The following is a 24918-nucleotide window of genomic DNA, read 5'->3' on the forward strand; positions in this document are numbered from 1 at the left end:
CTAATTTTGACGCTTTTACTTTATTTTATTACAAGAAAAATAAAAATTACAAAATATTTTCTCTTATTTAGCTAATTAATATTTTTATCTAGTTACTTTTAATTTATCTACCTTACATAAAATTTAAAAATACAAAAATAGTTCCAGGAATATTATCTTAATTTTACAATGATTTTTCCAGTTTTTATCTTTTAGTATGATATTTAAAAATAACAAAATAGATTTGTTTGAATGAATAGTTTTATTTAAGTAGGAATAATTAGTAAATGATGTAGTATTTTTGTGTCATGTTTTAGAAGAAAGAATATGAAAATTGAGGCTAATTTTGTTTGGTCTTAATTGGAAAAGGCCCAATTTCGAATAGTTCAAAATATTGGGCCCAATACCCATAAAACCCTAAACTTTGACTATAAAAGACCTAGACCTAGACTAAAGCTAGGGGGCATCTCAAAATAAAAGATAAGAAAATCAACCGCAAGAGCAGGGAGCTCTCTGATTTGCAAAAAGAAAATTGGCCAACCCCTTTGAAGACAGCCTCTAAAAAAGATAATAATAAAAGCTCACTAAAAACCCGGTGAAGTTCAAGATGCAACACTCCTTGTTCCTTATTGCGGAGGTTCGAAGTCGCCGGTGGAGGTTTAACTTAGAGGCTACAGTTCAAGTTCCTTTGGTAGTTGAATTTGAACAGTCTTCGATGTCAAAATTGTTTATCGACAAGGTAAGTTTGTTTCTTTTTATTTTTTTTGAATTGGTTTTGCCTTTCTTCTTGAAATTTGTTTGTAACTGGTTCAGGGGTTCATATTTTGCTAAGCTTGTGTAAGCAATGTTGAGTTTGGTTATTAAATTTGTGTATCCAATGTTGAGTTGTTATTAAACCCATATGGTTAAAGTTGAATAGAAACAGTAGCTTTATGTTAATCAAATTGGTTCCATTATATGAGTTGTCAATAATGAATACTATGTCAGTAGCTTTTTCCTTTAATCTAATGCACTTCTTTAAGTTTTTGTCGTTGTTAAGTTTTCTCTTTCAGAAATGTGCTTGATTTTCTAGGGAGGGTGAAGTTATATTTGGGCTGTAGATAAAATTAGCGGACCATAAGGTGGGTCTTGAACTATAAGAAATTGGGCTAAGTAATAGATCATGTTAGCTACCCTATTTACTCCCCAATAATATCTTGTCCATAAATTCGGCATCGCAACAATCATAGTAGTTTAGGAAATAACACTTGATATCGTAGTTTGCTTTAGGCGCGATTAATAATAATTATCGTGATCACGGGTACGGTTCCCGTGATGTGGTCATGATACGTAAATCCCCATTCGGGTGTGCATTTATGTAACCCAAATCCAAATCTCAACAATGTCGAATAAACTATGTCGGGGACCGCGGGTGCATTTATGTGACGTGGTTCAAGACATATTTTAGATAAAGTTGAAACCTTCCTAAAAAATATTTAAATAAAAGCGGTTATAAAGTTGAAATTGAACCATAGGCTAAAACATGTATTAAAATTAGATAATAGGCCAATTATAACAGTTGAGCGACCGTGCTAGAACCATAGAACTCGGGAATGCCTAATACCTTCTCCAGGGTTAACAGAATTCCTTACCCGAATTTCTTCTTTCGCGGACTGTGAAACAGAGTCAATCTTTTCCTCGATTCGGGATTTGAATCGGTGACTTGGGACACCATAAATTATCCCAAGTGGCGACTCTGAATCTTTTAATAATATAATCCCGTTTTGATTGTCCTTTAATTGGAAAATCTCCTTTATACCCTTCCCGGGGTGTAGTAAAAGGAGGTGTGACACTATCAACACCCCACACTTAAACCTTTTCTCGACCTCGAGCAATCAAACCACACTCTACAACGGCCTAATTTCACTGAGCGACACCTCTAACTTGTCACACCAAGAACATTTCACAAGAATTGAGCCGAGTAGTGTAACATCTTCGCCTCAAGAGCCGACTCTCCCTTGCCACGCAATATTCCTAACTTTACTCACTTACTCTAACGCAGAGGTTAAGACTCAACTTTCCTTCATAAATCAAGTGCCCTTTCCATAACAAATGAGAGTGGTTCCACACACAATAACAGTTAAGAACAATTAGGAACTCAAGATAGAAAGAATTACTCACTCTGAGAAAGAACATTCATATGCCACAAAAATATGCACCATAGACTTGCCCGTAGTATACTACTCCAGTAATCGAGCTCATTCAGTCTAGGATCAATTAGGACTTTATTTGGTTGTAATGTAGGTTGCGGGACAGGTAGGATCCATTTAGGTATAAGAGTGACTACACATCCCTAAGCACTTTAATACATACACTTTAACATTTAAACACTACACTTATATCAAACCATAACTCCACCTTCACATCACTATATATTAACTCCATTCTTCTTTAAGTACAATTATATCACAAGCCACCACTTAGCAAGGAATATTTTTTTTCCACAACAATACAACTATTATTTTCCTTTTTTTGTTCAATTCAAGTGACTCATACTTTTTTCAAAACAGTGCACATTTCTCCTTATTTCATTAATTCTACTCAAAAGCCAAACCAACCACCACACTTTAACTTTTACAAGGTTCATAACAATTCAAGTACCCATGAGAGGTGAAAAGGTTCAAATAAATGGTTAATTCAAACAAAGGGGTCAGGCTTGTACTGTGGTTACCAAAGAAACAGGATTACAAGCGCAAAGGGGTTAACTAATGATACATAATAATTAGGCAGGTAATATATATATATATATCTGGCTTAACAAAGAAACGCCTATATCATTTCCAAGACGGAACAAACTACTATTTCGCTTTGCAAACACATAGGGTGAGTTATAGGCATCCAATGCATTGCACAGAATACAACAATCCTCACACACACATGGCACATGACTCACTCCAGATTGGATCATCGAAACACTCTAGTCAGAGTACTTAAGCTAAGTTAAGAACATACAATTTAAGGTACTCTAATAAGAATCAACAATTGAGCCTAAGCATCACATTAAAGTACCTAATGTATTCAAAGCATAATGACGTTAAGAGATCCTCCTTCCATATCAGCACTTAGCCCACAAGTACCTAATTAAGAAAAAAAACTAACTAACACGGTTCAAACAAAAACCCTTGGAAAGGGACCGCGATAAAAAAAAAAACAAGGGGTAATTGATACACTACCTATAAAAGATTTTTGTTATATATCGACTTAGACCCTCAAGAAATCCGTCGAGTGATATCCGTCGTCGGGACAAGTTGAAAATTTGTAATTTTCACATATTCACACATTTAGACTACTAACCAAAAACCAAAATCAAACTAACCAAAGACTACAATCAAATTAACCAAAGACCACAATCAAACTAATCAATGACTACAATCAAGCAGAATCAAGCTACATTCCTATATATACACAACATACCAACGAAGTAACCCCACCCCACACTTAAAAAGATGTCATGTCCTCATGTCATAAAACAAAAAGTAATGCGAGGCAAAGGAACTTCCCTGGAAGATCAGTCTTGATCAGAGACAATGCCGGGGTCTAAGTGACACTCTCTCCCCATCGCACGCAACTAGCCCATGATTTTCTTCTCTGATTTAGCATTTTGGATGGACAAGGCATCAACTCTAGTCCCCAAGTCCGTGACAGTAGTACGCAACCCTGCCATTTCTTACTCTAAGGCTGCCAATCGTGTAACCCCACCAACCCCGGATGACCCTTTGGCTTCCGTAACATGCTCATGGGAGGGCAAATCAGCCCCCTTCATCCTACTCATCATCTCCCTCCTCAAATGCATCAGAATCATCACTACCAGCTGAACTGTCTACCACCGTCTCTTTCCCAATGGTCACTTTGGAAGCCCGAAACATTGTTTCTTTCTTCACCTTGCCGCCCACAATGGGGTTCTCTGACACCCCTACAACCCGACACAATCTAGTGACCAGAGATGGGAAGAAGTACCCATACCTCCTCAGTGTTGAATGGATGAACATCTCAGAGTGAATAACCTTGGCCACATCAAAATTGTGGCCATTCATGAAGCACAAGATCAAAGCAGCTCGCGGTTCATTGACTTCAGTGGTGTTATGGGACAACAGTAGTGGACTATTGATGATGTACAACAAATACTTACCTTCAAAGGTGAGTGAGGCGGAGTGCTACTTCGATCCCTGAAAAACCCACACTGCCTCCTTGTCTGGTTTACAAACAGGTATGACCTGATGTCACGACCCCAAAACCGGACCCAGTCGTGATGGCGCCTCTCGTGAAGACAAGGCCAGACGACTCTTTTCCATTTCAGTTTTAAATAATTACAATAAGAATTAAGCCATTAAACATAATAAAACCCCAAAAATACGGTGAATAATTCAATTTGCGGAATACAAAACCAACACAGCCCGATACCGGGGTGTCACTAGCCATGAGCATTTAAAAATCCGAAATAAGACAAGAAAGTCTACAGAGTTCAATACAAATCTAAAACAAAGAGAAATAAGATAAGGGAAGAAGCTCTGGGCTGCGAACGCCGGCAGCTACCTAGAGAATCTTCGGATCCGCCTAAGCTGGAAAGATCAAAACTCGGTAGCGGGACCAGATGCACCTGAATCTGCATACAGGGTGCAGGGAGTAAAGTGAGTACTCCAACTCAGCGAGTAATAATCATAAATAAAGACTAAAAGCAAGAAATCACGTAAGACACATTATAGACTATACGAAAGTAGTAAAAGCCAGTAAAAGCAGTGAAACAGTGATAATGTGTAAAGTCATTTCAGTTCAGTTCAAACTTCATGAAACACCTTTTTAACAATTAAGCAGGTAAATGACAGACAAATAAGATAGATAATCATATAAAGGATTGCCCTTTGGACACAATGTCAACAATACCAGCCCCTCGGGCTATATCTCACATCACAATGGGTACCCGCGCTCACTGGGGGTGTGCAGACTCCTGGATGGGACCCGTTCGGCTCAAGCGCAATATCAAGCCATCTCGTGGCATCATCACTAGGCTCTCGGCCTCATATCAACAATCCACCTCGTGGCGTCCATATCTCAGGCCCTCGACCTCATAGTCATAATCAGTATTTCCTCACAACATAGGCACTCGACATTACTCAGTCAGAATCTCACAGCCACTCGGGCAACAGTAAAATATAGTGCTCAGCCCAAAATATCATTTAAGTGTTAAAGTAAAGTAAACATGGCTGAGTTATGAAAACAGTAGAATATAGCATGACTGAGTTCAAGTATAAAGTCAAAATAGTGAGGAAATATCAATAAAAATCCTCTAAGGGGTCAAATAGTTGGCACGAAGCCCAAATATGGCAATCAACCCAAAACATGATGATAGCAAATAGTTTTCAATCAAATACGCGGTAAAACAGTCATTCGGGATGGACTAAGTCACAATCCCCAATAGTGGACTACCCCACGCTCATTATCTAGTGTGTGTGTCACCTCAATATAGCACTACGATGTGCAATCCGGGGTTTCACACCCTTGGGACATCATTTACAATCATTACTCACCTAAATCCGATCCGAACTTTAGCCCGCGACGCCTTTGCCCCTCGAATCGGCCTCTACTCGCGTCGAATCTATCCAAAATCAGAATCACGACGTCAAAATATACTAAGGGAATGAAACCCAAGCAAAATAATCAATATACAACATAAATCCCGAAATTACCAAAATCCGACCCCGGGCCCACATCTTAGAATTCGATAATTTTTACATCAATAGATTCCTTATCTCCCCACGAGTTCATACATAACAAAAGTTCTGAAATCTGACCTCAAATGATCCTTCAAATCCTTAATCAAAGGTCTAATTTTCCAAGCCCTAGTTTCCCCAAACTTTGATCCTTAAAATCCATTAATTACAAGCCTAATCCGTAAAATAATACCATGGAAACGAGTTTTAGGTCCAAAATCCTTACCTCAATGAAGTTCCTTTGAAATCCTTCTTCAAAATTGTCCAAAAAGCTCCATAGCCGACTTAAAAATGGTGGAATAACTCAAAAATCGCGAAGGAAGCAATTTATACTTTCTGGCCCATGCATTTTTGCATCTGCGGCTCAATTCCCACTTTTGCAGTACCGCATTTATGGCCAATTAACCACTTCTGCGGTTTTCACTAAAGTGACCAAAATCGCATCTGCGATGCTCCCTTCGCATCTGCGCCTTCGTAGGTGCAGTCCCATAACCGCATCTGCAGTTCCTGCCTTCCCAGCCATTTTCCGCTTCTGCGGCCCCCTTCACGCATTTGTGGCATCGCACCTGCGGTCCCTAATCCGCAGGTGCGAAAACACAAGAAGCAGAAAATCTGCAGCTTCTCCAAAATTCCAAACTCTCCTTCAACCATCCGAAATCACCCGGAGGCCCCCGGGACCTCAACCAAAAGCACCAACATATCCCAAAACCTTATTCAAACTTATACGAATCTTCAAAACACCTCAAACAACATCGAATCAACCAAAACTCATCGGATTCAAGCTTAAGTTTCTAAAATCTTTCGAATTTCGCTTTTGATCACAAACTCAACCAAACCATGTCCGAATAACCTGAAATATTTGCACACACATCCCAAATGACATAACGAAACTACTGTAACTCTCAGAATCCCATTCTGACCCCTATATCAAAATCTCACCTATCAACCGGAAAACGCCAAAAATCTAATTTCGCCAATTCAGGCCTAAATCTACTCCGGACCTCCAAAACATATTCCAATCACGCTCCTAAGTCTCAAATCACCTCTCAAAGCTATCCGAACCATCGAAACTCACATCCGAGGCCTCTAACACATAAGTCAACATCCGGTTGACTTTTCCAACTTAAGCTTCCTCAAGAGAGACTAAGTGTCTCAAACCTTACCAAATCCTTTCCGAACCCGAGCCAACCAACTCGATCACATATAGAACCAATAGACAAAGCAATAAGAAGCAGAAATGGGGGAAACGAAAGGTAACTCATGAGACGACTGGCCGGGTTGTCACATCCTCCCCAACTTAAACAAACATTCGTCCTCGAACGAGTCAAAAAACATACCTGAAGCCTCAAACAGATGAGGATATCTGCTCTGCATCTCCTGCTTGGCCTTCCAGGTAGCCTCCTCCACGGGCCGACCTCTCCACTGCACTTTCACTGAAGCTATATCCTTTGACCTCAACTTTCGAACCTGACGACCCAAAATAACTATTGGCTCCACATCATAGGTCAAATCATCATCTAACTGAACCATGCTGAAATCCAGAACATGAGACGGATCCGCAATATACTTTCGGAGCATAGAAACATGAAATACCGGATGCACACTCGACAAGCTGGGTGGCAAAGTAAGCTCATAAGCCACCTCCCCAATCCTCTGAAGCACCTCAAAAGGCCCTATGAACTGAGGACTCAATTTACCTTTCTTCCCAAATCTCATGACACCCTTCATGGGGGAAACCTTCAACAAAACCTTCTCACCAACCATGTAGGACACATCTCGAACCTTCCTGTCAACATAACTCTTCTGCCTTGACTGTCGGTACGAAGCCTCTCCTAAATCACCTTCACCTTTTCTAAAGCATCCTGCACCAAGTCTGTTCCCAATAGTCTAGCCTCACCCGGCTCAAACCAACCAATTGGAGATCTACACCGCCTCCTATACAAAGCCTCATATGGATCCATCTGAATACTCGACTGGTAGCTGTTGTTATAAGCAAACTCTACAAGCGGTAGAAACTGATCCCATGACCCTCCGAAATTAATGACACAAGCAACAACATGTCCTCTAATATCTGAATAGTGCGTTCGGACTGCCCATCCGTCTGAGGGTGAAAGGTTGTGCTCAACTCAACCTGAGTACCCAACTCTCGCTGCAAAAACCTCCAAAATAGCGATGTAAACTGGTTGCCCCTATCTGAAATGATGGAGACTGGGACACCAAGCAAACAAACAATCTCCCAGATATAGATCTCTGCCAACCGCTCTGAAAAATAGGTCGTACACACAGGAATGAAGTACGCGGACTTGGTCAGCCGATCCACAATCACCCAAATAGCATCAAACTTCTTTAAAGTTCATGGAAGTCCAACTACAAAGTCCATAGTGATCCGCTCCCACTTCCACTCGGGAATATCCATTCACTGAAGCAAGCCACCCGGTCTCTGATGCTCATATTTCACCTACTGACAATTGAGACACCGAGTTAAAAATCCTACAATGTTTTTCTTCATTCTCCTCCACCAATAATGCTGCCTCAAATCCTGATACATCTTTGCGGCACCCAGATGAATGGAATACCGCGAGCTATGGGCCTCTTTCAGAATCAACTCCCTAAGCCCATCCACATTGGCCACACATATCCGGCCCTGCATTCTCAACACCCCATCATCACCAATAGTCATATCTCTGGCATCATCATGCTGAACTCTGTCCTTAAGGACAAGCAAATGCGGATCATCATACTAGCGCTCTCTGATGCGATCATATAAGGAAGACCGAGAAACCACACAAGCTAATACCCGACTGGGCTCCGAAATATCTAACCTCACGAACCGATTGGCCAAGGTCTAAACATCAACTGCAAGAGGTCTCTCCCCAATTTAAATATATGCCTAACTCCCCATACTCACCGCTTTTCGGCTCAAAGCATCGGCCACCACATTGGCCTTTCCCGAATGGTACAATATAGTAATATCATAATCCTTTAGCAACTCCAACCATCTCCGCTACCTCAAATTAAGATCCTTCTAATTGAACAAGTGATGGAGGCTACAATGATCAGTACATACCTCACACGACACACCATACAAGTAATGGCTCCAAATCATCAACACGTGAACTATGACAGCTAACTCCAAATCATGAACGGGGTAGTTTTTCTCATGGGGTTTCAACTGACGAGAAGTATAAGCAATAAATCTACCCTCCTGCATCAACACACACCCAATACCAACTCTCGAAGCATTACAATACACGGTATATAAACTTGAAGCTGATGACAAGACTAACACTGGAGCTGTGGTCAAGGCTGTCTTGAGCTTCTAAAAGCTCTCCTCACACTCGTCCGACCATACTAATAAAACACCCTTCTAAGTCAACTTGGTCAAGGGCGATGCGATAGGCGAGAATCCCTAAACAAACTGATGATAGTAACCCACCAAACCAAGAAAGCTGTGAATCTTTATGGCTAAGGAGGGTTTGGGACAACTCTGAACCGCCTCTATCTTCTTCGAATCAACCTGGATACCCTTACTAGACACCGCGTGCCCCAAGAAAGCCACTGAACTGAGCCAAAACTCACACTTGGAGAATTTTGCATAAAGTTTCTCCTCCCTCAATTGCTGCAAGACAACTCTCAAATGCCCCGCGTTCTCCTCCTGACTACGCGAATACACCAGAATATCATCAATGAAGAATATGAAAAAGAGTTGAGATAAGGCCGGAACACGTTGTTCATCAAATGCATGAATGTTGCTGGGGCATTGGTCAGCCCAAAAGACATCAACAAGAACTCATAATGACCATATCGGGTCCTAAAAGCTGTCTTAAGAATATCCGATTCCCTAATCTTCAACTGGTGATAACCTGAACGGAGATCAATCTTGGAGAACACTCTCGCTCCCTGAAGCTGGTCGAATAAATCATCAATGCGAGGCAAAGGATACTTGTTCTTAACTATTACTTTGTTCAATTGCCTATAATCAATGCACATCCTAATAGTGCCATCCATCTTCACAAATAGAAATGGCGCACCCCAAGGTGACACACTAGGCCGAATGAACCCCTTATCAAGGAGTTCCTGAAACTGCTCCTTTAACTCCTTCAACTCTGCTGGTGCCATACGATATGGCGGAATAGAAATGGGTTTTAGTGCCCGGCACTAGGTCAATACCAAAATCAATATCCCTGTCCGGTGGCATGCCCGGTAAGTCTGCGGAAACACATCTGGAAAATCCCTTACAACTGGAACAGAATCAATACTGGGAGTCTCAGCACTGACATCCCTCACAAAGGCTAGATACGAAAGACAACCCTTCCCAACTATACACTGGGATTTCAAGAATGAGATCACTCTACTGGGAATATAATCAGTCACAACTCACCACTCAATCCATGGCACACCCGGTATAGCCAATGTGACTGTCTTAGAATGACAGTCTAGAATAGAACAACATGGAGATAGCCAATCCATGCCCAAAATGACATCGAAATCCACCATACACAATAATAAAAGATCCACATGGGTCTCCAGACCCCTAATAGTCAACACACACGACCGGTACACACGGTCTACAATAACAGTATCGCCCACCAGGGTAGATACATGAACAAGTGAAATAAGAGACTCACAGGGCATACCCAAATAATGAGCAAAGTATGATGACACATAAGAAAAGGTGGAACCGGGGTCAAATAATACAGAGACATCTCTGTGGCAGACTGAAATAACCTATGATAACAACATCTGAAGCAATAACATCGGGTTTGCTTGGAAATGCATAGAAACGGGCCTGACCGCCACCTGAGTGACCTCCCCCTCTAGGGCGACCTCTAGCTGACTGACCTCCACCCTTAGTTGGGTGGGTGGGTGGTGGTGAAGTAACTGGCGCTGAAGCCGATGACTGACCCCTCTGTTGAGATGAACCCGCAAGACGACGAGGACACTGCCTCCATATATGACCCATCTCTCCACACTCATAACAACTCCCAGGTGCTGGAGAAGGGGACTGAAGGGAAACTCCTCGTACCGGAGTGACTAGCAGATGCGCCTGGAATAGATGAGCCCTAAACTGATGGAGCACGGGATGAACTCTGAGCTGGAAGGGCACTAAGTGATGAATGGCTCTAATGAGAACTGTGAGAACCATGACCTGATGACGCCCTACAATAACCTGGGCGAGCTGGCTGAGCATGCTTGAATGGATGACCTCTGTTGTGCTGAAACTGACCTCTTGAAGGAGCACCGCTATAACTACCAGATCCTCGAGGCCTCTTGGCCTCCCTCTCCTCTCTCTCCTGGCGACGAACAAACTCAATCTCCCAAACAATGTCTACAACCTCCTCAAAGGTAGAACCAATCACCCTCTCCCTGGTTATAAGAATACGAAGCTGATAAGTGAGGCCATCAACAAACCTCCTAATACTCTCTCTATCTATCGGAACCAACCAAATAGTATGATGAGCTAACTCGGAGAACCTTATCTCATACCGCATCACAGTCATCTCTCCCTGACGCAACCACTCAAACTGCCTAAACAGCTCCTCTCTACGAGACAGAGGCACATACTTCTCCAGAAAGAGAACGGAGAACTGCTGCCAGGTTAGGTTTGCTGCACCAACAGGCCTACGCCTCTCAAAAGTCTCCCACCAAGTAAAGGCAGCTCCAGAAAACTGATAAGTAGTGAAAGCGACCCCGCTGGTCTCCAGAATACCCGTTGTACGAAGCATCCTCTGACACTTATCCAAGAAACCCTGGGCATCCATAACTTCTGCACCACTGAGGGTCGGAGGCTGAAGTCTACCAAACATCTCCAACCTATGTTGCTCGTCCTCTAATATGGCAGGAACAACATAGTCCTGAGCAGCTGTAACCGGCTGGGCTAGATATGCCCCCGGTGTTTGGAGTCCCTGCACGACCTGCTCAGGTGTGCGAGCGGCGGGAGTTTGAGTGCCTCCCCCGGCCTAAGAAGCAGTTGCGGCTGTAGTGACTGAAACTGCCTAAGCTAGGCCAGTGCAAACCAATAGAATCTGAGCCAAGGCCTCCTGAAGACCCGGAATCACAATGGGTACAGTTGGTGCCTGAGCTAGTGCTGCTGGAGCGTCCACAACTGGGACTTGATCCTGAACTAAGGCGGCTGGTGGATCTGCAGGTGCTGCCCTAGCTACTGTGCGGGCCACACCTCTGCCCCTACCGTGATCGCGACCAAGACCGCGTCCTCGACCTCTAGTAGCCACAGATGGTGGTACCGGTGGTCGTCCATCCTGGCCAGTAGCGCGTGTCCTCACCATCTGTGAGAGAATAGAATGACAGAAGTTTAGTACTCGGATCAACAAATTCGCATGACAAGAATTTCAAGAATATGAAGTTTTCTTAAAGGTTCTACAGCCTCTCGAGGATAAATACAGACGTCTCCATACCGATCCGCGAGACTCTACTAAACCTGCTCATGACTCGTGAGACCTATGTAACCTAAGCTCTGATACCAACTTGTCACGACCCCAAACCCAGACCCGGTCGTGATGGCGCCTCTCGTGAAGACAAGGTCAACCAACTCTTTCCCATTTCAGTTTTGAATAATCACAATAAGAATTAAGCCATTAAACATAATAAAACCCCAAAAATATGGTGAATAATTCAATTTGCGGAATACAAAATCAACACAACCTGATACCGAGGTGTCACTAGCCATGAGCATCTAAAAATTCGAAATAAGACAAAAAAGTCTACAGAGTTCAATACAAATCTAAAACAAAGAGAAATAAGATAAGGGAAGAAGCTCTGGGCTGTGAACGCCAGTAGATACCTAGAGAATCTCAGATCCGCCTGAGCTAGAAAGATCAACACTCGGTAGCGGGACCAGATGCGCCTGAATCTGCATACATGGTGCAGGGAGTAAAGTGAGTACTCCAACTCAGTGAGTAATAATCATAAATAAATATTGAAAGAAAGAAATCACGTAAGGCACATTATAGACTATACGACAGCAGTAAAAGCCAGTAAAAGCAATGAAGTAGTGATAATGAGTAAAGTCATTTCAATTCAGTTCAAACTTCATGAAACACCTTTTTAACAATTAAGCAGGTAAATGACAGACAAATAAGACAGATAAACACATAAAGGATTTCCCCTCGGGCATAATGTCAACAATACCAGCCCCTCGGGCTATATCTCACATCACAATGGGTACCCGCGATCATTGAGGGTGTGCAGACTCCTGGAGGGGCCCCTTTCGTCCCAAGCGCAATATCAATCCATATCGTGACATCATCACTAGGCCCTTTGCCTCATATTAACAAGCCACCTCGTGGCGTACATATCTCAGGCCCTTGGCCTCATAGTCATAATCAGTGTTTCCTCATAACATAGGCCCTCGACCTTACTTAGTCAGAATCTCACAACCACTCGGGCAATAGTAAAACATAGTGCTCAGCCCAAAATATCATTTAAGTATTAAAGTAGAGTAAACATGGTTGAGTTATGAAAATAGTAGAATATAGGATGACTGAGTTCAAGTATAAAGTCAAAAAAGTGAGGAAATATCAATAAAAATCCTCTAAGGGTTCAAATAGTTGGCACGAAGCCCAAATATGACATTCAGACCAAAACATGATGATAACAAATCGTTTTCAGTCAAATACGTGGTAAAACAGTCATTCGGGATGGAATAGTGCACGGCCCCACGCTCGTCATCTAGCGTGTGCATCACCTCAATATAGCACTATGATGTCCGTAGTTTCATACCCTCAGGACATCATTTACAATCATTACTCACCTCAATCCGGTCCGAACTCTAGCCCGCGATTCCTTTGCCCCTCGAATCGGCCTCCACTCACGTCGAATCTATCCAAAATTAGAATCACGACGTCAAAATATGCTAAGGGAACGAAGCCCAAGCAAAAATAATCAATATACACCACAAATCCCGAAATTACCAAAACTCGACCCCTGGGCCCACATCTCAGAATTCAATAATTTTTACATCAATAGATTCCTTATCTTCCCACGAGTTCATACATATCAAAAGTTCTGAAATCCGACCTCAAATGGTCCTTCAAATCCTCAATCAAAGGTCTAAGTTTCCAAGCCCTAGTTTCCCCAAACTTTGATACTAAAATTCCATTAATTACAAGCCTAATCCGTGAAATAATACCATGGAAACGAGTTTTAGGTCCAAAATCCTTACCTCAATGAAGTTCCCTTGAAATACTTCTTCAAAATCGTCCAAAAAGCTCCAAAGCTGACTTAAAAATGATGGAATAGCTCAAAAATCGTGAAGGAAACAATTTATACTTTCTGGACCAGGCATTTTTGCATATGAGGCCCAATTCTCGCTTCTGCGGTACCGCATTTGCGGCCAATTAACAGCTTCTGCGGTTTTCAGTAAAGCGACCAAAATCGCATCTGCGATGCTCACTCCGCATCTGCGCCTTCGCAGGTGCGGTCCCATAACCGCATTTGTGGTTCCTGCCTTCCCAGCCATTTTCTGCTTTTGCGGCCCCCTTCACGCATCTGCAGCATTGTACCTGCGGTCCCCAATCAGCAGGTGCGGAAACACCAGAAGCAGAAAATCTGCAGCTTCTCCAAAATTCCAAACTCTTTGTCAACCATCCGAAATCACCCCGAGGCCCCCAGGACCTCAACCAAAAGCACCAACATATCCCAAAACCTTATTCAAACTTATACCAATCTTCAAAACACCTCAAACAACATCGATTAACCAAAACTCATCGGATTCAAGCCTAAGTTTTCAAAATATTCTGAATTCCGCTTTTGATAAAAAAACTCAACCAAACCACATCCGAATGACCTTCAATTTTTCACACACATCCCAAATGACACAACAGAACTACTGAACCTCTCAGAATTCCATTCTGACCCCTATATCAAAATCTCACCTATCAACCGAAAAACGCCAAAAATCCAATTTCGCCAATTCAAGCCTAAATCTACTCTGGACCTCCAAAACACATTCTAATCATTCTCCTAAGTCTAAAATCACCTCCAAAAGCTATCCCAACCATTGGAACTCACATCCGATCCCTCTAACACATACGTCAACATCCGGTTGACTTTTCCAACTTAAGCTTCCTCAAAAGAGACTAAGTGTCTCAAACCTTACCAAATCCTTTTCGAACCCGAGCCAACCAACCCAATCACATATATAACCGATAGACAAAGAAATAAGAAGAGGAAATGAGGGAAACAGAATGGTCACTCATGAGACGACTGGCCGGATCGTCACACATGAATTTGTCAAATGCGAACACCACTGCCAACATCTCTTTCTCGGTCACAGTGTAATTTAGCTGGGCTCCACTCACCGTTCTACTTGCATAGTATATTGGATGCATGATTTTATCTTTTCTCTGCCCAAGAACTGCTCCCACAGCATATTCACTCGCATCACACATCAGCTCAAATGGTTGCTCCCAGTCGGGCGCAACTACGATAGGTGTTTTTACCAATCTCTTCTTTAATTCCTTAAAAGCTACCCTGGAGTCATCAGAAAACACAAAAGGGTGATATTTTCAAGCAATTTACACAAGGGGTTAGCAATTTTAGAAAAATCCTTTATAAATCTCCTATAGAACCCGGTTTGATTGCTTTGACGGAGGTGGGTGGTGGAAGCTTTTCTATCACATCAACCTTTGCGCGGTCCACCTCAATACCTTTACTTGACACTAGGTTCCCCAAGACTATACCTTTATGTACCATGAAATGTCACTTTTCCTAGTTGAGTACCAGATTAGTTTCGATACACCTTTTCAAAACTCTTCTCAAGTTCACAAGACAATCATCGAATGAGTTCCCCACCACTGAGAAGTCATCCATGAAAACCTCCATCATCTCCTCTACCATATCTATAAAGATGGCCATCATGCACCTTTGGAATGTGGCAGGTGTGCTGCATAGGCCAAACGGCATTCGCCGAAAATCATAGATTTCATAAGGGCAATAGAAATCTGATTATACCCCGAGTACCCATCCAGAAAGCAAAAGTAAGACCTCCCTGCCAATCTATCTAGTATCTGATCAATGAATGGCAGTGGGAAATGGTCCTTCCTGATGGCCAAGTTCAACTTCCTGTAATCCATACAGATTCACCAACCTATGACTATTCGTGTAGAGATCAACTCGTTCTTCTTATTTTTCACTACCGTCATGCCTCCCTTTTTTGGTACACATTGCACTGGGCTAACCCAGTTGCTATTACAGAGGGGGAATATGATTCACGCATCTAACCATTTAATCACTTCCTTTTCACCACTTCTTTCATGTTGGAGTTCAACCTTCTTTGATGTTCTCTAGAAGGTTTGTGCCCATCTTCCAGAAGAATCTTATGCATATAGAAGGCCGGGCTGATCCTCTTAATGTTTGCAATGGTCCACCCAATTGCAGTCTTGCACTCAGTCAATACCTGCAAAATTTGTTCTGCCTGCACATCTAACAAACTAGCTGAGGTAATAACAGGTAAAGTTGAGTCAGGTCTTTAGAATGCATACTTGAGATGGGATGGAAGTGGCTTCAGTTCCAACTTCGGTGGCTCTTCTATTGACGGCTTATGTAGATGAGTTTTTCTTTCCTCTAAGTGCAAAGGCTTAAATTGAAGCTCCCTTCTCCAAAAACCTTGGCCTTCAAGGTCAAGTACCCACTCTGCCAACTCTTCTCCATTAGATTCATCTAAGTTCATGAGACAGGCTACTAAATGGTCTTTAATGTTAAGTGCCTCATCTTCCTTCTCCAAAACTACATCCACCACATCTATTAGAGAGCAATTAGCAAATTCGCTTGGTCTCCGCATAGATTTCTGCACGTTGAACGTGATCTCTTTATCGTTTAATATCATCTTGAGCTCTCCATTTTCACAATATTAAGGCTCTCCCAGTGGCCAAAAATGGCCTTATCAAAATTATGGGAATTTCCTTGTCAACCCGACAGTCAAGGATGACAAAATCTTCTGGGAACACAAACTTCCCAACCTGTACCAATACATCATGTAGAATCCCAGAGGGCCTCTTCACTGTTCGATCAGCCAGTTGTAGTAACATAGACATGGGTATAGCTCTTCCAATGCCTAGACTTTTGTAGATAGCCAGGGGCATAAGGTTTATGCTTGCTCCCACATCACACAGTGCCTTAGCAAATGAAAGTTGCCTATTGTGTAAGGGATTGTAAAACTCCCAGGGTCAGACAACTTCTCAGCTATGGGTCTCGTTACAACAGCACTGCAGGTCTGAGTCAATGTAACCGTGGCCAAGTCTTGAAAGTCGAACTTGCGGGACATCAAGTCTTTCATCATCTTCAAATAACCAGGCATCTCCTTTAAGGCATCAATCAGTGGAATGTTTACCTGAATTTGCTTCAACATCTCCAAGAATTTCTTACACTGCTCATCTTTCTGATACTTGGCCAATCTCTGTGGGAATGGTGTTGGTGGCCGCTTCTTCCCTGTGATTTGATTTTTCTCTTGTTCAGGCTCTACTTCTATTGTCGGCTCCGGTGCAACCTCCATCTCTTTCACAACATTTTCTTCTTTGTTGGTGTTCTTTTATGCATGATGTACCGTCACCTTAGTTAACCCTATTGAATTGTCTAGCTCAATGGGTACTGGCACCAATGTCTCTGTCAGTCTTCTTTCATGAGCAATTTCTTACTCCAGATCTAAGTCTCTACCATTTCGGAGACTCACTGCCATCAGCTACTTCGGGCCCTGCTCTTTTGGATTGATTTGGGTGTCTGCAGGTAACATCCCATGAGGACGATTATTTAGGGCCATGGAAATCTGTCCTAATCAAATCTCAATATTCTTTATCGCTGACTCATGTGAGTCTACTCTGTCAGCTAGTTTTCCAGTGGACCTAATCACTTGTTTCATCATTCCCTCAAGTTTAGCAAACCCATCTTCTTGTCTCACAATCTATTGTTGTGGAGGTTGTTGATAAGCCTGCTACTGATTTTGTTGGTTGTACCCTTGTTGCCTTTGGTAAGACATCGTTTGCCCCTGTGGTCGCATAGCCCCATGGTTATTGTTGTTGTTATACTGCTAATGAGCTGGTCTATATTGTTGATTCTACTTACCCCAATTCTGACCACCTGGTCACAGTCCCCCGTAGTTGGCCACATAATTCATGTTCTCCTGATATTGTTGGTAATCACCTTCCGCACTCCACAAGCAGACATATGGTTGATTCATGCATGCATAAACCCCCATTAGTTGCATCAACTATGTGTACCTGCTGCTTCTGGCCTGATTCGTCAACCTTTTTGGTGAGGATGCTCATTTGTGTCAGTAGAGTGGGCATATTTTTAGCTATGGAGTTATTCGGGTCTAGAGCCACTAAGTGAACCACAAGAGTGATTGGAGCGTTTCTTGTTGTCCATCCTGAATTTTGTGATATCTTGTCAAGTAAGATCTTGCTCTCTCTGAATTTTTTACTCAAAAATGCTCCGCTTGTTGAAGCATCAACATTAGCTTTCAAACTATCTACTAAACCCATGTAAAATCTCTACCCCAACATTTGCTCCGAAATAACATGATGTGGACACATAACTAGCAGACCCTTGAATCTCTCCCATATTTCTTGTAGCATCTAAGTTGGTTTCTGTCTGAAGCTCAATATCTCATCAATTTGCTGAGCAGTCTTGTTGGGTGGATGAAATTTGTTCAAATGTTGCTTGACTAATTCCTCCCAAGTAGTGATGGAGTTTATGGGGAGCAAATTAAGCCAAGTCTGAGCTGCTCCTATCACTGAGAATGGAAACAACAACAAACGTATTGCTTTCGGTGTCACATTTTGTTGTCTCTGCATGGCACAGATTGACAGGAAATTCTTTAAATGCTGTTGAGGGTCTTCAATGTATGACCCAGAGAACAGTCCTTCGTTCTACAACAAATGTAGCATGTTATTTTTGATCTAGAATGAATCTGCTTATATCTAAGGGACTACAATGGCAGTTGCTAAGTTATCAGCGGTGGGTTGTGCCCAATCATATAGTGTTGTTTCTAGCACAAGAGGTTCCACACCCTGATCGTTTGGGTCATTCACGTTGTCTCTGTTGTTTGGATAATCGTCTTCCATGTCTGGTTCAATTTGTTTGGTTGAGCTCTATTGTCGTTTACCTTTCTTGTTTGCACGATTCAATGCCTTGAACAATTTCTCAGGATATGATAATGCTTCGAGCAATTCACTAGTTCTTGAGGAGTTTCTAGGCATGTACCTATAAAAACCACGTCTACAAACGTTATAATTTCAATGGTCAGTTTAAATTGAAGAAAATTGACTACACTAAGGATTTTTGCGCTTCTTTTTAACTATAGTCAATAACACTATTAACTCCCCGGCAATGACGCTAAAATTTAATCGCACGCAACTATGCCTTATACAAAGGACAAAGCGGTCGCTGCAAATATATTCTAGTTAACAAGTCCGGAGTCGAATCCCACATGGAATTAACATATCAATCACAACTATTGGACTCACAGAAATTCACGTATTCAATATTCAGAGATATTTGAGTAACAAAATTGGTGTTTATTAACTAAATATTATGTAATAAAAATGCAGTAATTAAGAACTAGCTATAAACTATTTGTAAGCAAGAATGATAATGGTATAAGGTTCTGATTTGCCCTCTTGTCGGAATCCTTTTCGCTATGTTTGCTATAAATTTGCCTAAGTTTTCTCTATCGATCATGAGCACTCTGACTGTCGTAACTCTCTCCCAAGTAATTACAACAATATACTAGATATATTCTCCTACATTACACTAGCTGGCCTTAGTTACAGCTCACATAGATCGCACCTAAGGTTTCGTTACCCCTAATCCCACCTTTCAACCCTTCGTATTAATCCCTAATATATGTTAGGAGTGATGTTGTTCATCAACTACCTAAATATGCACTCTCTCCCAAGTAATTCATACTAAATAGGCACAGTCGATTGAGGGCCTTCCATCAAAAGCAATCACAATATAGTTGAACAAACAGAGAAAATATTATTGCAAATCTATATTAACATAACGGGAAATTTATCCTCCAAGAGGTTCCATCAAAATCCTAGATTAGGAGTTTAGCTGCGCATAATCGTTTTCACAATCATATCGATAGTATTCATCATCAATGATAAAAACAAGAAGAAGAAAGGTGAAAACTCTATGCCGACTCTTCCACCTTGCTTCTTTCCTGTTCATGCCTTCAAAAACCTCAATATCCTCTTTTTGGGTGAGCTGGGCTTCTTATAGGTCAAGGAGAGTGCTCCTAGAAATTACACAATTGGCCCTAACTTTTTGGCTCCAAATAACCCGTCTGCAATCGCGGATAGACCGCGAATTTGACATAACTTCTGACCGTGATCGCGGACCTGACCGCAAATTTGGTCCTTGCTCTTTCTTCTCCTTTTCGATCATGTTATCCTCTGATTGTCCTTGAATGCTCCATATTGACTCCAAAACACTCTTTTAGCTTCCTCCAAGCTCGGAATGGCTCCTGCAAAGCATAAAACTCTTAATTAGAGTATTTCGTTATCTTTTACATTCAATCATTGATAAAGTGTGGCCAAATTGGAGTGTAAATATTATCTACATTGCATGATTATCGTCTACTATCAGTTTAAACAAAATATAGAGCTTATTCATGTGAAACAAGGTTACACATCCATTGTAACCTCTCATTCTAGATGCTTTTCCTTTTTTCTAGCTACCGTATGGGAAAGACATATGGATAGTGTGAATTTATATAGTTGACCAGGATCTACAGCAGACCTACACTGTGTACCTATTAGGTGCTCAAGCACCCATTATTGTTGACCAGACATATGTATTTATGTCACAAACGTAGTAAAATTAAAGAAATAGAGAGATAGAGCACCTATTTCGGGATATGATAATGGGTGTGCTGGTTAAAAATTGGATCATAGGCCGTTGAGCACCTTTAGTTTAAAATTCTTGAGTCTGCCACTACCGAGATAACTTGGGCCTAAACATAATTATTGTTGTTTCCTTCCTTTCTGATCATTGAAATAGTTCATGTGTTGGTAAACCTTCAACATCATCTTGTGCTTTGATAGAGCAGAGTTAAAATAGCATTTTTAGTAATTAATTTGATAAAGGATAGAAGGTTTTATACTAACAGAGATAGCTCCTGCGAAGTTTGTACCAAGATGAAAGATCATTAGGTTAGAAAGAAGTCAGAAATATAACAAAAGTTCACTTAGTCTAATTGGTCCCTACTATAGCTGTGAGAAATTATATTACTTGCTTTCTGCTAATTAATGAGAAGAGAATTGCTTTCTGCTAATTAAAATGGCTAAAACTAGGCTTTTCGAAGTCTCTGGAAAACAGCTACAAATCAATTGCTAACGTCCAGCATGGGCAGGCATACCTAGATATGCACAAAAAGATGTACAGAAATATAGTATAAGTACACCATAATGGTACCTAGTAAGTATCAAGCCTAACCTCGATAGAGTAGTGATGAGACCCGGTCAAGACACCTACTAGGACAAGATAAACAAAAAAGAAATATAATAACTAAATGTAATGGGAAACGGAGAGATGAATAACAGTAAAGCAATTTAATAATGTAAACTAATGACAAAATTGTAAGCATAAAAATCCATGTCTTCCGTTCCCCTCGGCAGTATGATATCACCACTCCTACGGGATCGGGTCGTTAGCTTCGACAGTATGATGGAAATAATATTCTTATAGGATCGGGCCGTTCGCCTCAACAGAATTGAGTACCACTATTATTATGGGATCGGGCAGTTCTCCTCGGCAACTTCGTGCTTAATAATCGAAACTGGCTCTGATTTGGGTTTAATTGAGGTAGCGCCTTCACGGACAGTCATGATATGTTGGGAATGTGATACAGACTCTTGATTTTATTTATTATGGTTGCTCTTATTTGTTTTGTAAGGCCCCGAAAAATTTCGCTAAGTAAATTAGGATTTCGTGGTGCCATGTAGGCTAATTATAATGTTTTATGTGCTATTAACATGATGGGCATCAATTGGATTTGGTAAATAAGTGTATAAGTCATATAATAAATAATGTGGGGTCTAATGGGAGGCCTAAGTCTAAGTCAAGTTAGAAAATATCATAATGGGCTAAAATTCCAAATTAGTTTGCACAAGTCCACAATTTGAACGAGCATATCTAAATATATATATATATCTAAATATATATATATATATATATATATAAGGTTTTATGTGATGAACAACCTATCATATGAAAGGTTTTCGAGTCTAGTTTCAAACACTTCAAACCGTTAGTCATTTGGACATTCCTACACAAAGTTATGATCAAATTACCAAAGGCTGGAAAAATGTGATCCTGTGTCAATTCTGCGATCGCAAAACCATTATGTGGTCCGCATAATTGATCTGCGATAACAAATCTGGTCGCAAGCTGGGCCAGTATAGCACAGTTTTGGGCACCAATTCCGCGATGCATTTTGCGACCCACATTCTTATTTTGCGGTTCATTATGCGACTGCAGACCCGATTTCGGAGGCTTATTTTTCCTATTTTTATAACCCGACACCATTTTAATATATAGGCTTTGGGGCTTTATTTGGGGTCATTTTCTACTGATTTTAGAGAGAGTTGAGATCATATAGAGAGATAAAGAGAGAGAAGGAGCCTAGCTTCATAATCACCCAAATCGTAATCAAGTTTTCAAGAATCAAGGAAGATAACCACTTGATTGTTCTCCATCCGGGGAAGTCCTTCTTTCAAGATTTCATGTAAGAGGTTAAGGGTTCAAATATGTTGTGGGGGATTAGAAATAGGCCATGCATGTGGGACTAAGTTGTAGTATGTGATATTAAAGAACTAATTTGGGTAGTTCTTGTTAAAATTGGTTGAGGGAGGAAGGAATTTCCATTTTCAGACCTTGTAGACTACTTCACATGTTAGGTGTTTGATAAAATTCCTAAGACAGTTACACCATGGGTAATCTTCCTAATTATTAATCGATTCCCGCTATCTCTTTATAGATTGTTATTGCTAGAGGTGTTGGTGGATTGTAGAAACTTAAGGAAAGTTTAAATAAGGTATGTATGGCTAAAACCCCATCTTCTTAGAAATTGAGCTCCCATGGTGTCCTCGCATATATTGTAAGTCCGAAATTTGATTTATGTAGTATTAGTTATTTCAAATGATTTGGTGTTGCAAAATATATGTGAAAGGTGTGTCTCAATGTGTTCAATGTGCTATTCTTGGTAAATTGGGGATATGTAAAGAATGTGAACTATATGCTAAATAGCCTAGATTTCAAGTCAAGTTTAAATTGTGATTATTATGTCGAATCATGAGAATTCCTCTCTATGCTTACAACTTGAATTGCTCTTGTATGTGCCCATTATCTTCAATTGCAAGTTTGATGTTGAAAGTCAAAGTGATGTGGAATGTGAGTTGTGAAATGTGGCCTAGTGCCAAGTATGAGGTGATAATTGTGGCCCTAAGTGCCTATGAATTGATGTATGTAAAATAAAGATTGAAATGAGATGACTAATGAGAAAGGAACAACGCCTTGGTAAGGCGGTCTAGCCGATCGGGCCGTGATTGGACACCATGCCGCACACATGGTGGTATTGTGCTGATATTGAATTCCGGAAACCAAGAATGAATTGATTGAGGTACATGTCTCAAATGAGGCAATCTATCCGATCGGGTCGTGATCGGACTCCGCCCAAGAAAGCGGTGGTATTGTGAATGATGACGAACAGAATTAAATGCCCCAAACTAAAGCTATGGAAATTGTGTGAAAGCTATGTGATTCCTTTTATTTGATGATGTGGTGATTGTTTAAAGCTTTTGTTGAATCCTTATGATTTCTTTGTTCTTGTATGGTTTTTCTTTCTAATGAGATGATATTTAGTTATACATACTAGTGTTATTCGACGGCACTAACGTCCCTTTTGCCGGGGGCGCTACGTCTTTAAATGGATGTAGGTGGTTCCATAACAGGCAGTGTTGGTCGCAGCTAGTGACGCATCTCCCTTTCAGCTGACTTGGTGAGCCCCACTTTATTTCGGGGTCCTGTACCATTGTTTATCATGTACTTTGTATTTTGAGGTATAGCTGGAGCTTTGTTACGGACATTTCCATATTACTCTTTAGTTATATATAGAGGCTCCGTAGACAGGTTGTGGGTGGTGTCGGGTATTGAAAATTTAAACTAGATATGTTGTCATTTCTTAGAATGGTTCCTTCGTATCTATTAATTGTAATAATTTGGTTAGTATGGTTGAACTGTTAATGAAAGACAAAGATAAAAATTGTCAATGTAATGCTCATAAAGTAGGATTTATGGAGTTAATCTCCTTGTTATTCATAAATTAATTTTTGGGTAGAATGAAACCTAATAGGCTTGCTCGGTTGAGCACCGGTCACGTCCCTCAGTTTTGGGGCGTGACAAACTTGGTATCAGAGCCTAAGGTTTTAAAGTGTCCTAGGATGTCTTGGAGCCATGTCTAGTAGAGTCTTTCTTATCGGTGTGTTGTAGACCACATCTATAAGTTGGAGGCTATTCGAACATGTAGGAATTTCACCCTTCTTTAAAACTCCAGATCGTGCGGTAGAACCCAACATAGGGAGCTAATTTCCTCGCTATGTCTTATACTCTAGATGAGTAATCTCGATACCATAATCCACAAGTTTGAAGCATTAAGGAGGGAATGACCCCACCATTGAATCTGAGGGAGATTGCCCAAGATTTTGTTAGGAGAATGTATCGAGCCGTGGAGGGATTGGTAGAACTTGTTGCTAAGGGGAGTACCCTTGTTCCTATTAATGTCACTGCACCACCGGATAATGTAGTATATTAGTATGTTACCAACGTGCGCTAGGGATGTGTAGTCGAGGGGCATCGATTAAGTTATTGCCCTATCAACCTAAAGTCACCAAGTAAGTCACTCCCTTGTACATCATTATGAACAACACAAAAATTTTACTCATTGCATGTCTACATCCATATTGAAGAGTCCTCATAAACATGGTCTTAATAAGATGTGAGTCACAAAAACTTGTGTGTACCCACTCCTTGAAGGAGATGTATTGTTCGTGAATCCACTCTATCACAAATTCTCTTATTTATATCCTCTTGTGGAATTAAGTTCTATAAATACGTCCTTGAATGAAGTTATAACTCTAGGATTAATACTTCCCACTTTCTTTCCTAAATTCTC

The 24918-nt window shown here is 41.1% G+C and overlaps 1 long non-coding RNA gene and 1 other non-coding gene across 2 annotated transcripts; both read left to right on the plus strand.

The window, feature by feature from the left end:
• The first annotated feature begins 253 nt into the window (after positions 1 to 253).
• Positions 254 to 24014, plus strand: LOC138886423 (uncharacterized). Its single transcript, XR_011405150.1, has 2 exons — positions 254 to 718; positions 23684 to 24014. It is a non-coding gene; the product is annotated as an uncharacterized lncRNA (long non-coding RNA).
• LOC138886617 (small nucleolar RNA R71) lies at positions 18257 to 18360 on the plus strand. The gene has a single exon (XR_011405667.1). It is a non-coding gene; the product is annotated as a small nucleolar RNA R71 (small nucleolar RNA).
• Positions 24015 to 24918: the final 904 nt, after the last annotated feature.

Source organism: Nicotiana sylvestris, chromosome 2 (genome assembly GCF_000393655.2).
Source record: "Nicotiana sylvestris chromosome 2, ASM39365v2, whole genome shotgun sequence".
In the NCBI taxonomy this organism is placed as follows: domain Eukaryota; kingdom Viridiplantae; phylum Streptophyta; class Magnoliopsida; order Solanales; family Solanaceae; genus Nicotiana; species Nicotiana sylvestris.